Source organism: Aphis gossypii, chromosome 1 (genome assembly GCF_020184175.1).
Source record: "Aphis gossypii isolate Hap1 chromosome 1, ASM2018417v2, whole genome shotgun sequence".
Taxonomy (NCBI): domain Eukaryota; kingdom Metazoa; phylum Arthropoda; class Insecta; order Hemiptera; family Aphididae; genus Aphis; species Aphis gossypii.
The window spans coordinates 21,175,434-21,190,852 of NC_065530.1; the positions used below are offsets into that span (position 1 = coordinate 21,175,434).

The 15,419-nt window shown below is 25.5% G+C and overlaps 1 long non-coding RNA gene across 2 annotated transcripts; it reads right to left on the reverse strand.

Moving 5' to 3' along the window:
• Nucleotides 1-2,186: 2,186 nt before the first annotated feature.
• LOC126548927 (uncharacterized) lies at nucleotides 2,187-15,067 on the reverse strand. 2 transcript variants are annotated; one of them, XR_007603042.1, is made up of 3 exons: nucleotides 14,807-15,067; nucleotides 14,323-14,476; nucleotides 2,187-2,395 (listed from the first exon to the last, which is right to left on the reverse strand). It is a non-coding gene; the product is annotated as an uncharacterized LOC126548927 (long non-coding RNA). The 2 variants fall into 2 exon arrangements; XR_007603043.1 differs by lacking the exon at nucleotides 2,187-2,395 and adding an exon at nucleotides 3,458-3,560.
• Nucleotides 15,068-15,419: the final 352 nt, after the last annotated feature.

Sequence of the window (15,419 nt, forward strand, 5' to 3'; positions counted from 1 at the left end):
AACTCAGCTTAGGTCACTACCTAGATGTCTCACTTTGAACCAGCATAACCTATTCTAGAACAGAAAACTATTTTAATATGCTAATTTTTATGGCAAAAAAAAGAAATTGTTTGACTAAAAAAAAAGTGTGGCTTATAATCATAATACAATTCCGAATATGTATTAAAATTAATTAAAAAAACATTACCTATGTCAAACAATTGAATTGATGAATTCTGAGAAGTGTTATGACTGGAATAGGTAATTAAGATTAAAACAAAATTGTCATCATAAAAAAATTAAATATATTTCTTAATAAAGAACAGAAATATACTAGGTAAGTACTACATTTATGAAAAATATTTTAATAAAAAGTATTAATTAATGATAAAGATAAAGAATTAATAAGCTTAAAACAATTTGAACATAATAAAAAACTTTATAAGTCCACGCTCTGGTTTTGCTTCAACCAGAGCCGATGTGAGCCAAGTTAGTAATTTATTCAGTAATTAATAATTAATTTAAATTTAAAACAACGACTTATCGTTCCATTCAAAAGAAGATTTTGAACGAAACTTGGTTAATGGGATGTTTTAAAAATGTGTTTAAATTGTTAGGTAGTTTTCATTTAAGTAAATTAAGGTTGAAGTTTTTAAACATGTATTGGAAAGAAATAATTATGTGAGTACATTTTTCAGTCTTAAAAAAAATAAAGTTAAGTATACTTACAAGTAGTTATAAAAAAAAAAAAAATATATATATATAATTATTATAACACGTAAGTATACATCCTTTTTTTTTTTTTTATTAAAATATATATTTACAATCTGTATCATTTGTACAATATTTGTATAATACATCCTTAAAATTAAACGTCTCAAATATTATATTAATATAACACCGATTATCATAAACGTAAATTTATAGTGAATCTTTTAAAACCAATATAAATAATTTCTGAAATACAGCGCCATTGATTTCGTTAAAAATGTCTTGATTATCATAATTTTAGCTTTTATTTGTATGCGGCATAGCAATCTGAAACATAAATTGAACCTTTAAAAGCGAACCCTCTATTGTAAATACAATATCTGATCAATTTTTACATGATACACACATATAAAAAACCAATCTCCTCGTTCGGAATCTAAAATGTTAAAAATCATAGACATTAAATTAAATTACATTATGTTAATTTAATACGTAGGTAGGTAGCTTAGTACCATAGAGAACTTGAAAAATAGCCCAACATTTAAATGTATTATAATGGTGATTTTAAACAAATGTAAAAAAAAGATCCATTAACTTTTAATTATTTTATCATTAATATACTGTAGTTTTATAAATATATAAAAAAAACGTTGTCCAGAACGATGTAAAAAAACTTAATTACTCACTAACTCTTTTTTGTCCAATACAAAAACTTGTTACAGCAAACTATTTTAAATTTCATTTATAAATTAAAAATCTAAAAACATTAGCTACTCAAGTATTTTTGTTTATAACTAGGAGACCTTTTGAAACTTGGTACTCTTGAATGAATCTGTACTGTTTTGAAAACAATGTGTATTATATACTATTATTTTAAGTACTAGTACTAAATAAAATTAACAGTGTTATAAAATGATAAAAAAAAAAAAAAGAATATAGGTATAAATAAATTATTAACTTAAAAGGATAATAAATAAAATTCTTCATTGTAATTCAGGTAATAGTGTTCTAGTTAGGTACTATTAGGATATAAGATGTTGCAACGTTTGTGACAGAGATTTATTTTTATTCATATTATATGCGTTATAAATGTTCAATAATATTATGAAATACGACTACTTTACACGTTACATAAAATGTATTGTAATATCACTGTAAAATCCGTATGCATTTGTTTATTATATAGTCAAGTGGAAAAACGAAAAATGTATAAGAATATACTACAGAAAACATTGATGAAATAAACATTTTTTCATTTAGTCAATTTCAATAAATTAAATAAAGGCATGCCCCTGCAATTAGAAGATATACTTTAATATTACATTGGTCAGTAACATTTTATTGTCATTAGTTATCAAATTCGTAATAAGTTAAAATAATATAAGTGTTATAAATTATAACAATGTATGAATAAGTATTTGTTGGTGAACAAGTGTATTTAATTTATATTCTGTGTGATATTTATTGGTAATAAACAATTGGAAACATACGTTTTACATCAACAGATTTCTGTTTCAACTGGCCATTTAGTTCTTTTTCAGGTTGATCATTTTCAATATATCGATTTATAAAATCATAAATTCAACATAGTTAATATTTTATTTTTGAAGGTATTCGGTAAATCCAAAAAACTTTTGTAAACAAAGTTCATAGATAGTAGATACATAATTTTGTAATTTATTACAACCTTTTCATAATTATAAAGCTAAAACATTTTAAAAATATGAATTAAAGACTTTACTATAGAATAGAACGACGCATGTTCAAAAGCTTTCACGACAGAAACTCAAAAGATCGGAAATATAATATGGTTAATTATTTTAATATGACATTTTTTGATTTTCCACAAACGGAAGTAAGTTATAAATATCAATAAGTAAGCAACAAATATCAAAGATTTTTTAAAAAAAGGTCGGCATTAAAACTTCATGGTTTTTGAACGAACTCTTTTTCGAATCGTTATTTGAACGCGATGATTTATCATTGGTTTCAAACTTAATGTCACAAGGCACCACTATCTGGCGCCGAGTGAATGGAACAAAACGAGAGTAACAAATACCATTAGTCTTTATATTTATATATTTATACTTTTTTATTTAACTATTGGAAATATTGTTCCATCTTAGTGATTTAATATCTACTAATGTAGTATATAATATTGTCCTTTAATAATTACCTTCTATTATATTATACATATTTTTATAAAAATGTTATTATACCTACTCCTTTAATATAATGTGACATTTGGTTGATTTTATTCAAAAAACATCAAAAATAAAAAAAATAAAAAAAATACAAGTTTTCAATAAATTTGCTAACAGATTCCTTTTAAAGTACTATAAATTGTTCGTTCCGTGAGTTTAAAATTATTTAAAAACTTTCAATCTCGATAAATAATAAATTATTTTTAGTAATATTACATAGTTTTATGTATAGTTAGTTTTATAAAAATTGTGAAATATTATTTTTATTTGTATTTCAATGATGATTGGTCTCTCTGACGACATAATTATTTTGCGGTTAATTGTACAATAATTTATTATCATTTTTTAGTCACGCATTGAACGACTGCCAAATATTATGTTCACAGACCACTTCTTTTTTTTATAATAATTAAAATATAACGTTATTTAAATTATTACGATAAATTGATTTAATTAAATGCTATTTGTTTTATTTAATTTATTTTATCAATTATTATTCTATTTTACACTTACTATTAAAAAAATCTTGTTTCACTATACACTTTTATAGAATAAAAATACAGTAAAAATAGTGCTGTACCAGTATAATAATTATGATTCAGATTTTTTGCAGTGGTCATTAAGAGTGATTTAAAAATAATTTTCACATGCCGATATCATAATACACTGTTAAAAAATACATATAATAATAATAATAATATATAATATGATATTATGTTATCAGAATTTTGCAATATCTTATACACATATGTATTTTATATCTTTGACATTTATAAATATTGTATTTAGTTTTTTTGTGACTCGATACTTTTTTCTTTGATTTATTTTGTATCTTATATTTGTTTTATTTATTATTATTGTTTTAAAATGATTGATAATAATGATGGTACTGTATTTTGAAAATTAACAAAAAAAAAATCTATAAATTACGAAAACATTTTTATTTTTTAATTTGTACGAATTCATAAAATTATTTTAATGCGTATTTAAAAATATTTACTTCTCACATATATATAGCACAAATTATGTTTACATTTTGTAATGAAATTATTACCTAATGAATGTACATAACAAAGTAGGTATGTATATTAAGTTGGCCGTTCACCTACACTCATAACTCATAAGTCATAGGTAATAATGTGTTAATTATTTTCTTTATTTCTAGTAACAATATATCATTGTTAGTCATATTTATTTTATAGTATTATTACTAAATACCCATTGTTTAATTGTACTATAAGAGAGTCAATAATCTGGCATGTATAAAAAAATATCCAAAATCAAAGTAATGTTTTAAGCCCCACTATTTTTTTCGAAGAAATTTAAGGCTATTCTAATTTAAATAGTGAAATTTTGTGACATTATCATATGAATAATATTGTCTGTATAATAAAAAAAGTAACTTATATATTATATTATATCGTGTTTATAGTTATTTTTTGGTCGACATAAGAATATTGTGTAAAAGATCCAAGGATCTTTTCTGTATTCATAGAAACATCTTTAAAGTACTGACAAAAATTAATATTTAATTCGTTTAAATGTTATGAACGCCAAGTATATTGTACACCATTATATTTTTGTTATCTTAGTCCATCATGCGCACGACCCACATATGTTAATGATATTCCATACAAACCGGTACAATAGAAATTATATTTGAACTTGTACATGAATATTATTTTTGTTGATTAAATACAAAAAAAAAAAAGCAATCATTCTAGAAATGGTCTAAACGTAAAAAACAAATATTATGCAGTATACATAGAATGTAGATATTACTAAAGAAATTGTTTTTTTTTTCCTTTGATTTGCATAACAGTTCGGTACACTTAATAATAAAATATTATATTAGGTTTAGGTAACTGTTTTAGTTTTATGGAGCGTAATTTTATTATGTTGCGTATATGTGAATTACAAAAACATCAAAATATGCCATCGCACTGGTGTGGAATTCTCTTTACAAATTATCAAATGTACAAAACTATACAATAAAAATAATAATATACACAACAAAATATTATTGTAAAAATAAATTATATGTGCTGATTCTCGATTAAATAAAACCGAATTCAGATAACATTATAGAACAAAACAAAATAATATCAAGTGACTATAATAGGTAAAAAAAAATACAATGAATCAGAATATTATTATCAAAATAATCAAATATAATAAATTATGATTATGAAAGATATTTTTTATAATATAAACGAGTAATAGTACGAAAATCAAACATTTTCCAAGAACTGCAATAAGTAAAATTATCATAAAATAAGACATACGCCATATGAAAATCATATTATTCGTATAAGGTTCAAAAATATACTGCGCTTAATGAGCAATCAACCGTAGATTATATTATTGTAATAGTCACACATACACATATTGATTAAAATTTTCTTTGTCGGAAACTTCCACACGAAATTGTGGTTATATGCAGTTAAAAAGGGAAATGAATATTTGGATTTAAAAAAAAACACTGTAATGTTAACCCTTGAAACGATGCAATTATCTCGCTCAAGTGGTTTTTCTAACAAAACTTTTATTTAACTGTGTGGAGGTGAAAAAAGTCGTTGGTATTCACTCATTTACATTGCAGACACTTTTTATTCATACCTCAAGGCTCTACCTTAACGTTTTTTTTTTCTAAGCCAAAACTTTGAACGGTCTGAACGACAAGTGCGCAAGTTACCTACCCATTGACGTAAGTACGTAAAAGTACTTTAAAGCAATGGACAGTTGACTTAAACATTACGGCTAACCTATATGTACTCACTACTCACCTACTTCAAAGATTTTAAGAGTACCAATTTTGAATACGCAATTTTCAATTTCCAAGCTCGTTAGTTAGAATACATACTTTTAATTTTTATAAACACAGACTGTTTACCGGAATCATTAACTTGTGTCGTTTAATAATATCATGTGCGTTTAATTAGAAGTTAAATAATTTCTATTAATCAATCTAAAATTAAATTTGAGACAATACTATGAACTACACTTGGATAAACATTATGTTACAAAAAAAATAAAAAAAATATATAAAATTATAATATTCTCTGCGTCATATTTTTAGTCACTGATAAATTGAACACAACAAATTGTATTAATCCGATTAACACGCAACGTGCTATTGTTATGAAATGCGTCACGCATTAGACGTACAGATTGAAATATATTCGTACTAAAAAAGGATAATTTTATTTATCAATGTTAAATGATCTAAGTGTATAATAATATTTACTCTGTAGTACTTAAAATTGTAAAATAAACAAAACACAAGGTTCGTTTTCCTTAATACGCCTCTTTTTGAATTTTAAAACTAAAATTATTTTTTTTGTTATTTTGATAAAAACTCACGATAACACTTGTGATTTTTATATTTGATAAAGATTTGTACCATATTTTTTTTTTATTATTCCTATTGTGGAATTTGACAATACACGTGACAGCTCAAATATTAGGACGTACATCATAAACAGATATAAACGTAGCTAACCGAAGCTAAAACCAATGGCCTTTCGTTTGTCAAAATTGGCGACAGATATTTTCCAAGCACTTACCGAAAAATTAGCCTTAATTTAGCTTGAATTTTGGTTAGCCGGAGTGCACAACTTTCAGAACTTTTGGGGTACGAATAACCACAAAAAAGGTACGAAGTTTCATTTCGAAATTCAAATTTGTCAGAGAGTAATAATATAATCCTCGACAAGCATTAATAGCTTTGTCAGTAACGGTCAAAAATTATTTTGTTCTATGAAGAGATAAATATAAGACAAATTCATTAATTTAAAATATAAACTAAAAAACACGGTTTATTAATTATTACGAAACGAAATTATTGTGTTTAAAATACAAAAATATTAAACATATATCTATAATTATAAGCATTGAAATAAGTCCTTGTGATCGGATATAATTTAACTGTTTTACCTCTCTTGATTGGGGTGGTGGTTCGAAAAGTTCTAATTAAACTTCTGAGTTACTATACGCTCTAATACATTTAGAACAGAATTTTTATCGATCATAACTCTGCTTGGTATATTATCATTATTATATACGGATGCAGTCATAAACTACACGTTCAAGTTTCACCAATCTAAATATAATTAATCCGCCTCTGAGAGTTGGAGTTACTATTAAATTGAATTTAATTATCAGCTAGCGTAGTACGCGTGAGGGATGATTAGAGATCGAAAAACACATTAGGAAGGATCTTCTGAATACGATAATGTCTTGGAGAAATGCAAGATATATTATCTTGAATTTATAATTAATACTGTCGACAGTACACCAAGTACCTACTAGCTGTTCTAAGGTTTTTGTTATTTGCAATATTTTATTGTGATTTTATTATGCTATTATAATTCGTCATCATAATTTTTGTATTTTACTAGGAGAACGAAACTCTTAAAATTATTATAAAATTATTATAAAATCTTTATATTTAGTTCATAATATGGAAAGTTTTCTTATATATTTAAAAAAAAAATGTAATGTCATACATCATAGAAAAAGGTAACAATAATAATAAAAAAAAATTAATATAATATGGATTATTTCCTCTATAATACGTTATAATTTACAATAAGTGTAACTAGTCACGAAACAAACGCGATGTACTGTATATGTTAATACCTACATCATGTTTCTTTTAAAACATATTATATTCCATAATCTACAGTTGATGTTTTTATTCAAGACTATTTTATTTCTCCTAATAATACGTAAAATCAAAAACTAGAATATTTGACAGTACGTAATACACATACATATCACGGCATGAAAATATTGTTCAACTGGAGATCGCCATTTCCACATAGTTTGTCGAATACAATGTTAAAAATGCAATATAAAAGTTGCTGCCGTTTTAAATGGCGTGATGTGTATATAAGTACCTACTTTATAATACGGCATTATTATTATTACGACGTTAAAATCTAAAAAAAGAATCTAAAAAGAATTTCTTAAATATAAAAGTTGACATGGAGAGTCGAACTATGATGGGGTCTTATAATTTTATCGTAACTTTAAAAATTGATCTGACACGGTATAAAAATGAATGTTTTTATTTATATAATTTAACTAGGTCCTTAAATTAAAATACAAATAAATATTATATTGACAACGAACATTTTGTTTTCAACGATGTATTTATGCCGATCGAATAAGTTATGTGTTTGAAAAAATAAAGAAGACCATTAATATGTTTTCAACAAACATTTTAAAAGAAATAATGCTAAAGAACATTTCATTGTCATTTGAACATTGAGATATATAACAATAATATCCACGCAGTTAAATGTTTTATTTTTTTTTTATTTTAAAGCAATTCTTTCTTAAAAAAAAACCTTTTTTTCTTTTTAACAGCCATTTCATACTTCAAAGATACTATACTTACTACCTACCAATAACAAAATACCTTTATTAAACATAACTTCAATGATGGAATTCTTCGAGTATTTACGAATAATAATAGTACTTAGAAAAATAGTTAAATAAAACGTATAATTACGTATGATTAATGTGTTATTTTTTTTTTCAGTTTTATTATCGATAAAATCCCAAACGGGTTTTTAAATCATTAACTATAATATTGGTTCATACTTTTATTCGTACACTTCAGGCTGAACACTATACTGCAGCAGTTCTTAATTTGAAACAACGAAACTTTGATCATAAAAAACCAGAAACTCGTAAGACATATTATATTGTACGGGTAAAAAGATCTCGTTTGAAATAATGGTATCTATTATAAGTACATACACTAGCGCATTGCAATCCAATCAGTGGCATGGTGAATGACGTTTGCCAATACAATTATAACTACTTGACCTTAGGAATTTATCTCAAAATTAAAAATTAAAACATGTGTGTGGACAAATGTATGTTATTATTGTACTTGTTTTTTTTTTTTTTAATATTAAGTTGATGGTGACCTATGTAAAAAATTCTAAATTAGCATACAATTTTAAATCACGTGTTATGTTTTAGAGAGTAGTGACTAGTGGGTGGGTCATCGTTAAAATACTTAGCTTAAGTTAGGTATAGGTTCACCATTAATGCCTTCGTGACGACGGTGATAGAAATATTATATTATTTTACCTCTCTGTGGTTTCAAGGTTTTCGTCGAACCAACATAATAATATTATTATTATTATTGTTATTATTGTAACGCGCATACTCTGCGCAGAAATTTTCAGCGTTTCCGAATAACGGACGAGGTCGGTCGTGGTAATGTAAGTGCTGTATGTATAAATATACGAGCAATATTATACACCGCGTTTCAGACGCCCACGGCTCACCCGTAATATTGTATTATAATATATAGGTTGTCACATAAAATAATCGAAATATGTACAATCGAACGTTTATGAAGCCGTTGACCTGAGTTATAAAGATATATTACTGTTATTATGACGTTGAGCTAAAAGAGGACCACGACGATATAAACATCATGAAAATATGTGGTTTATGAACTATGCCTGCAATTATTTATCATCACATCGACGCGCGATAATGTTTTTACACTAAAATTTGTTTCATATCATTATAATGGAAAATTATATTGTGTGGAAAGCGATACACTAAAAAAATAAGACGTGTCGATTTGCCCTGCACGAAACTAACGGCTGACGGACACTTGACAGTTGACAATATCACGATCTCGATCCGAAGTACCTATATAAATAGGGATACTATTATACATGTTACGTACCTATAATACATAGTGATTCACCATAAGAACGAGTTCCCCCTTTTTTCTCCAATAACGTGGTTGTTCAAAATCTGCGGATAACCTTTCTGAAAACGTTGACGTGTCAAAATTAAAATTTTACTATTTTTTGAGATTTTTGTGCACTAAACATAATAAGTCCACGACAATGAATTTGAAAGGTATGCTGGTTATAGTGACTCCGACGTTTTATTCATTGATATTAATCCATCATATTATCATTCATAAATTGTAAAAATGATTCAACACTATTATACCTATTTTATGATTTTGTGGACATTATTCCTAATTCCTAACATTATAAACATTTTAATAACTGAAAAACTACCTACTCGTTTGAATTTCGAATTAAGTAGGTTCATCGAAAATGTTATAAGTATTTTTTCCGAATAACCTACATTAAGAAAGGGTTAGATACTCGTTTACTATACGATTATTATTAAAAATTTATAATTTATTTATTTTTATTTTTTTGTTTTGACCATTTGACCTTTTTTAATGGTAAACATATATAATGACGGAAGAAACTCTACATGTTTTTGAGTAGTGAACGTGTATTTCAGTCAGGGAAAGGATATATTTGACACGACCATCTCCTCTCCGGTAAAAAAAAGTTGGAGGGATGATAATTCGATCGCACTCTCGCTAACCATCTCGAATGATCGTCAAAAAACCGCGTCGTCATAAGAACCGGTTTCTCGGGTTTTTCAAACGAGGCGCTTCTAATGAAATGGTATGCACACCTGACCTGACGAAGACTACGCTTTTCATATGTTGACCTAGGTCCGCTTCTCTTCACCCCTCTCACCATACACACGGAGGACTGGAGGTCTGCACGCAATTCACACACACACATAACGACGACAAAAACAACAACAACAACAACAACAACAACAATAACTACATCCGCCACACAGACACACATATTATGGTGATAATTTGAGCTTGAATATCTCTGATAATTTGCAGCTTTTATAATTTAAAAATAAATATTTGTTGAATTTCATAATCAGTAGATTATCGTATTTTTTCAAGAAAGGTTAATGCAGAAAACTAAACAGTAAATTATTTGAGGATTAAAGAGCTTATAAGATTTGAATAAAACGTGGAATTCACACACGGAGACATTTTATTACGTAGTTACGGTATCTACTGTGCCTACGCTCATTCTAAAACTTTAAATTTTTAAAAGCCATATAATAACCGATGGTTCGACATTCAATGAATATTCGATATTCATAACTGCCGACAAAAGACACATTTTAGAGGAACAGATAAATAATTGAAAACGGTTATTGGAAACACTGTTGTGCAGAAAACTCCGAGTAACGATTGGATATGTAACGACTAAAACTTAAACACAACTATGAGTATAATGTTTATTGGTCTATACCATATCTTAGGAAATGGGTTCATCTATGGTAGAAAATAAATGTATTTACTGCGAATAGTTTTCATTTTCGTAGCTTTACAAAATTATAATACTAAATATCATCTATCTACCTATTAATATTTTAAATTTCTACAGATTAGTATTTGTGAGCTTGACATGGCAGAGTTGGCAGATAGTTCACTAACTGATCACAACACAGAAATTATAATACAACAATTTACAGAGACCAGTGTTGAAAAATTACTAGATATTTCAATACGTCTGAATTTTGTAAATAGTCCTACGATAGTATATAATATCATAAGTAGCAATTTTAATAATTATTGTTGTGTTGACACAAAAGTGTTTTCTACTTGCGAACGTACCACTTTGAAGTTAAAAAACACTGTTTTATGAAACTGCACATTTTAAATAAATGTTTACACAAGAGATAAATAATAATTACAACTAGGTACTAATATTTTGAGAAATAATAGTTGTGCATTTTTTACTAGCTAATGTTTATTTATGTAAAAATTTTTTAAAAATATACAATATTTAAGTGCTTACACATAATATACATTTGAATAAATTAACGCCATTATTGGACAGATCTCTCGTAGACTTTTGTTCGGTGAAATTGTTTTATGTTAATTTTTTATTATTATTATTAAACTGCGAAGTAAGAATTCATCAAATCAACGTATCACAACATTATTTTTGAACACATTATTGTTTGAACTGTTTGCTAATATGAACATTTTCAAATAAAATATTAAAATACGCCTTAGATAGATGCCTGCTGTACCAAATATTTATTTATCAAAATAAATACATGAAATGTCATATATTATATAACTATATATAAATAGTATCAAAAGTGTGTTATTTTTTACTTGTACATAATTTCAATTTATTTAAAACCGAAGTGAAATAATTAAATACGAAATTCGTTTTTTAAACATCAAGAAATAAGTGAAACGCATGGCGATTCGGTGCAGGTAAATATTATGAAAACATATTTTATTTATTATTTTATTAGTAGGTTTATTTGCAATTGGTACTCGGTAGGTAGTTTTTTGAATAAACATTGTGGCCTTTAGGTACCTATATAATTAATGTTAATTTTTATAATTTGTAACTAAATATTCATTGCAGAAAAACATATTTAATTTTAACACATTGGCGGTTTCCACACTTCATGATATATTTTGTAAATATTGGGCGTAAAAATAAAATATTCACATGAAATAAAAATATAATTACAAAATGTAATATATTTTTAAACATAAAGCTTATGTCGACATGGAATAGCTAGTCATGGTTTTAAATTTTTAATTATAATTTATTTAAAAACCAAATAACGAAACTATGAGTTAAATAAATTACAATTTTAATGAGTCTTGTATGACATAAAAACTATCATCAATTAAAAACAAATAAAATAATGAAGAAGAATCATTTTTGAAAACACTCAATGTCAATTATTTGAATCATGCATATATTATATAATGGTATCAGTATATTATTATCATGCGCCTATAACTTAATTTAAAAATACTAATGTTTTCACCTACTTGACGAATTTTAAAGACGCTTTTTCAACAAGGTTAGGTTGTCGATCTTTAGAATTTATATATAATACATATATGAATATTTTTAACTAGGCACTTGGCACATTTCAATTATCATAATAAACAATAGTAAGTACAAATAACAAATACAATTATATTAAGCACTTATGTTCATAATAGATATAAACAAATTAAGGAAGCTCACTTTGCAAGCATTCTAAACTCTTGGTTTCAAAACGTTTTAATAAAAGTACCTGTGTATACAAAGCAAGGTTAGTAAACTAGTTTAACCAAATTATGAATTTACTTATAATAATAAAACCGTTATACAATCATAATACAAATAATCGTGACTGTGTGCAGTCCGGTTAAGATAACTAACGAACACAAAGGGAATATGAGGTATTCTAAATATATGTTTAGCATTATAACTTTTACGAATAAGTTTCTACGACTATATCTGTTAATGAAAAATTAGCTATATTAATTAAAAATTAATAATAATAAAAAATAAATAAATTCATCGTAGTCACTGTGAAATGCATAAAAAAAAAAGAATAAAACGTAATTGATTTTATTTCATATCAGATAGTTGAATTTTATAAAACAACATGCATAACATTATCTATATAAATAATTAAAATAATATAACTAAGGATATACTTTATAATTGTTATTGTTATTCATCAGAAACTAAAAAATACACATTCTATGGTAGATAATGGGCAATGTATAATGTATAAAACTTGAAATAAGAGGTGGATAATACAATAATTACATTATACTGGAAATAGTATGCAAAAAACAGATCGGAGTGTAGGAACAAAAAAATCATATTTAACTATTAAAATAGTATTGTGGTAGTAACGGTTACGGTAGTATAAAGTACAATGAGCATGCTAATATATATTAATTAGGTATTAAATTAATATTGTATGTATGCATCGTAATTCGTACAGACATAAACCACTATAAAATATTATAAATATAGCCATATATAAATCCACAAAGATAATGAATTTAAAGTCGACTTAAGGTTTTAATTATTATTTTTTTTTCAAGAGTACAATATACTCGAACAATTTAAAAATACAATTATAAATTTCGTCATAGTGAAAATGAACACACAATGTGCAATAATGCAGCTTAGTTAATGTAAATAGATAAATCCACTTAGTTAAACTCTCATTTCATAATTTATTTGTATTATTACTAATTAATTATTATTAGTTATGTTGTATTAATAAGAGCTGAGATACTTAATACAACAGTGTGGTACCAACAAGTTTTTTTTTTTACTATATACTAACCATTATTTACCAAAGTAATTATTGTGTTTAGTTCTATTTTTATATTAATAAAAATGTATGCATAATCTTTAATTTATAAATTAAACTTATTAACATTCCCATTCACAGTTTATTAATAAAAATAAACGATTGCCCATTCGCTTAAAAAAATTTCATCGGTCCCTATATGTATCATACGTATTTATTAATTACCTACTGCATTTTTTATTTTTGTATGTATTATAATATAATAAATTAATGAAAATAGTGCGCCTTATTATGTTACAAGTCGTCATCAATTGTCAGTGTGACATTGGTAAAATATATTAAGAGAATATTTTTTTTTACATATTATATAAAAAAAAACTAGTCGATACTTAACATAAATGTTATGATTTTTTTTATATAATTTTCTCATTATGTTTTCATTGAAATAATAATAATCAAAATGTACCTGCTTCAGTAATATATTTATTGTGATGAGTAACTATTTTTTTATACAACGATCTTGAACAGCAAGTGTGTTATTGTAATAATTGGTTATGGTCCTCGCACTTGAACTATCACATTTATCCACATTTTATGGCTCACAAGTGCTAACAAGGTGACTGAAAAACATAAAATAGATTGAAAATCCAACGTTTAAATTTATTGAAAACATGCTAAAGTTGTTTGTAAAATATTATGTCATTTGAATAATATATTAATAGCTATTTAAAACCAGAACATATTTTGTATGAATCAAATGTATTATATACGTATTATTATTATTATTATTATACAATTTAAAAATGAATATAAATACAAATGACTTATCAATCGTTTATATTTACATAGTAAATCGCATAATTTTTTTCCATATATGGTAAAACAGTATAAAGCATTAGTAGGTACACATAAATTTATATTGATCGATGAATTGTTAAAAGTATGATTACCGTTGAAGATTAATGGTGCATATAACGACATTGCATTATAAAATAGGTATATCATATAACCATGATAATTCTTACAGGAAACCTTCAAGTAGGCACTCACAGTTCACCCCATAAAAATGCAACAAATATGTTAATAATTGTAATATTGTATTCTTTTATGCTTACCGCATCGGCATAATATTACATTAATCGGTTGTGTAATAAAATATTGCTAGGTAATATATGAGTATACAACTCTTCGAGATGAAGAAGAACATATTTCATTCCTTATCTACAAACAAGCTTTATTTTATTGCCACGGATATCTCACTACCGTAAAACGTAAGCAAATAATAATAATAATAATAGTAGTAGTATTTGGTATGTATTAAATTGGTACTTTACTCCACGAATAGGTACCTTCTTTAATAAATTCTAAGTAAACTTTAAATCCACAGCAATACTATTTCATGAATATATGTAACAACTAATCTATTGATATATCACATAATTATATCCTACCTACGTCATTTGTTACAAGTTTTACATTATAAATATTTTACCTAAGGTACGATTTAGCGAATTAAAACAAATTAAAAATAAATAAATAATAATCAACCATAAATTAATTTAA